This window comes from Equus quagga, chromosome 12 (assembly GCF_021613505.1).
Source record: "Equus quagga isolate Etosha38 chromosome 12, UCLA_HA_Equagga_1.0, whole genome shotgun sequence".
Classification (NCBI taxonomy): Eukaryota; Metazoa; Chordata; class Mammalia; order Perissodactyla; family Equidae; genus Equus; species Equus quagga.
This window is the reverse complement of record NC_060278.1, coordinates 41,463,524-41,467,163: the sequence shown is the minus strand read 5'-3', so window position 1 is coordinate 41,467,163 and position 3,640 is coordinate 41,463,524. Positions and strand designations below refer to the sequence as shown.

Here is a 3,640-nt window from a genome sequence, read left to right as displayed (position 1 = left end):
GTAATGGGTAACTAAACGGACTTCCATAGCATTGACTGGAGAAGGGCCTCTACAGTATTGACTATATATTTTTATAAACTACTGGCAAGGGACTTATCCAGTTGTTATATACACGTTTTCAGTTCTCTTTTGGGGCCATGTCCTACATTGCATGGATGGATGCATGCATTGCCTAGTCAACTCACTTAAAAAGCTCTTGCACTGGCATTGATCTTGAACCTCTCTACTTGTTCACTTTTTAGAGCAGCATCTTAGTTTAAGTGCTCAACATCTTCCACCACAACAGCTTGCCTCTTGGGGGAGGTTGTTAGTCCATTTGTCCTCCAGTTTTACAGAAACAAGAGAATATTAAAGCCCATTGCTTTATCTCTTCTCTGTAGGGTTCAGGTACACTGGCTAAGGCAGAACCCCAAATTCCAAGGCTCTATCAATATCAGACCTCTGGTAACCAGTACTCTTCCTTACTCACCACTGGGTGTGCTCATTGATCAAATGTGGTCATTACCAGTGGTGTGAGTAGGGGACCCAATGTGTGGGATGCAGTTTTACCAGTGAAAGAAGGTTCATTGACAAAAATTGTGTTATGAAAAAGCATTTTGATCATTTCATTTCTGGGGGATGACCCGAGGGAAGCTTTTTAACATTAATTTCAAGCTTTCCTTACCCTACAACTGTAAACAAAAGCTTTAATTTCGTTTGCACTCCTGTTTTGAGCTTGTAACTGGAAAAGCATGTCTTGCACTGTTCAACCTTCTAAGTGGTCACTTTACAAACCTCCAAATTGTGTACAGTGGTTATTTTCCCCAGTTGTCCATTTTTGAGACATTCAGTTATTACTGTCCTAGTATTATTTTAATGTACTAAATTATGCAGTTATTATTTGACTGTTAAGTTCTTTTAAACAACTGTTGCCTTGGGCTTCAGTTATTTAAAATAAATTTAGGTGTAATATAGAAAACTATCCCTTTCCAGGTGGGAGTCTGACACCTGTATAAACCTAAGGGTTCGGTAAGTACCTTAGTGGAATAAAAGCACAAGGTTGCCATCTTTATCCGTCCAACATGACATGGTTATGCATCCTTTAGATTGACCTCACCAAATGAAACTTTTTCTTCTCCATTTTTAATATTGTCCTTACATAAGATTGTCCTTAGATTTTGATCAATTCTATGTCTAACTTTGAAAGTCCATTTACAATGTAGTATGTTTTCAGTGAAAAACCATAAAATAACATCCAAGTGTTTCATGGTTTGTCGGGAAGGTAATTTTAAAATAAACAATTTCCAAAAACCATTTGTCAGTCAAGGTCCTCCATAAAAGTCCCCGTCTGGAACTCATTTTCTCAGCAGGTCTCATTTTTGTAATTGTAGGATTTAGCCATATTGTCATACCTTTGGAGGAGGCCTCCTGGAATACTCTTGGCCTTTAATAGTCTGCTTTCCTGGTAATAGGAAGATTTTTTAAGTAACAAAGTACATGTTTACAGGTTTACAAAGTATGATCCTTATGCATCAAAGGGATATGACCTCAGCTGATTTCTTTAATATTTGTTAATGACTTATTTAAAGTTTCCTGGGTTTCTTTTTAAACTATATCTATACACCCTGAATGTTATCTATAGTCTTCCATAGTAAACATGAGGATTTGGCTTTCATAATAAGCATTCACACTATTAGAAGGTAGATTTTCTGTTCCAAGTCCACATTTCTGCAGTACACACTTGTAAGCACCTAGCCATAGGGTTAATGAGTGGCACTTGTCAGTGCGTGAATGTTCCGTAACAGTAGGAGAATAAAGCACTACGGCTCAGTGCTTTGTTTTCAGTCTTAAATATTACTTAGACTGTCGAGCGAAAACATGTTAGGATATTGCCTTGACCAATTGGATAGCTGTTAAACCTGCTTTTGGATAGCATAATGGTATTTAAGGCTAAATCACAAATTATTTTGATCAGCTGAAACTGACATGTTATAGGAAAATTGTACATTAGCCTCCTGAGAGAGGACCATCCGGCCCTGGGTTATACGTCAGTAATGTAAATGCTGTTTGTTAGCATTGTGTCGTCCTAGAGCAACATTTCCTAAAGTATTCTTGTCGTCTTCCTTGACTGTTTTTCAGAGGAGACTTCTCTATTTTAATGGGTCACTCCCACTTATAAATTGATTATGGTACAACACTACAGACAGATAAAAATGTGAAAAGACAAATAGAAATGAAGAGGACTGCTCCCCCCTCACCCCACAGGATCCTCTGCTTACCTCCCACATGGACTTGGCTTTGATAAATATGAATTACTTCAGAACATGAGGATCTAGGTCCTGTTGTTTTTCAAGCTCCTCTCTTGATGTACAGAGCCTGGAAATAATGGGGCAAACTCAGATGTATTCAGAGTAACCATACTGTTTGGAAACTCTTGGGGTGCCATCAGGTCTAAAGCCACTGGTTTTGGAAGCAACGTTTTTTGTAAAACGTGTTTTTTGGAGTACAGAACTTTACAGGGGCTTGCCTTAATCTCTCTTTAGTAGTTTCAAGATGTACACGCTATTATTCTACTTGTTAAAATGTTAAAATATTCTATGTAGCCCCAAAGCGGGTAAAACAGAGTACAAGTAATGCCTAAATAAATAAGCTAAAAGGTGTCACTACAGCTGGATTTTTGAGAGAAAATGGACATATGAACATAGGCTATGTGTAATAAACAAAAATAATGGCACCTTAAGATTGCACTATTTTATGGATTATTTTATATGCCATTTCATAGCCTGCACTTTAATCTCCAAAGAAACGATGTATGATGTCCCAGTTGTTCCTTATTAATAAACGTTTTCCTAAGACAGGGCACTTAGTTCTATTTTACTATACTGAGTGAGCTTCTTGGAGGCGGATTCCTTTTCTGAGTTCTCTATTTCCTCAGCCATAATACTTTCTAGGATCTAGGAACTCCCTATCTTGTCTATTTCCAACAATATATAATTTTAATTTAATGTAATGTAAAATGTCATACTTGGTGATCAGCACATTCTTATATCCTGCTCTGGCAATGAGTACCCATTTGTTAACACTTATCAAACCCTCTAAAGACAGCATATGCTGTAAGTTAAGATTTGAAGCCAGGAATAAAAGGCATTCTGAAAAGAAATGTCCTGCATGATGCAGTCTCTTGGAAATGGCTGTTTCTAATATAAAATCCAATTTGATACGCTGTCCAATTCTTTGACTTGGGACCTATCTGAATTCCTTTAACTAGTCCACAAAAGGTATTAACTTATTAAAGTTAAAACTGCTTAAAAATAATCTTCTATGGCCTGCCACCTGAGGTGAGTTATTTTCAAGAAATAATAAAGTAATCTACAAAATGAAACTATCAATCGGTTGACTGCCACCTACCATGACTTTATTTTTAATAGCAAACATATATTCGTGATGAATATGATAGGCGTCAGTAATGTTGGCCTTTTCCAGCTTCCTGAGAATCTTTGTTAAATTTCTGAAATGCAGAAGCTAAATCCAGATTCTTCCTGTGTCTTTGAAGAGAACCATGGGATTGCGAAGCATATTGGTAATCGGTTAGGTCCATTACCAAAGTCTACTGGTTCATCTCAAAGCCATAGCAGAAGTTCAGAAGTGTGTAAAATTCCTC

At 37.1% G+C, this 3,640-nt stretch overlaps 1 protein-coding gene across 1 annotated transcript in view; it reads right to left on the bottom strand.

The window, feature by feature from the left end:
• Nucleotides 1–3,640, bottom strand: part of LOC124248121 (uncharacterized) — a 59,235-nt gene that overhangs the window by 20,126 nt on the left and 35,469 nt on the right. The window lies entirely within an intron of this gene.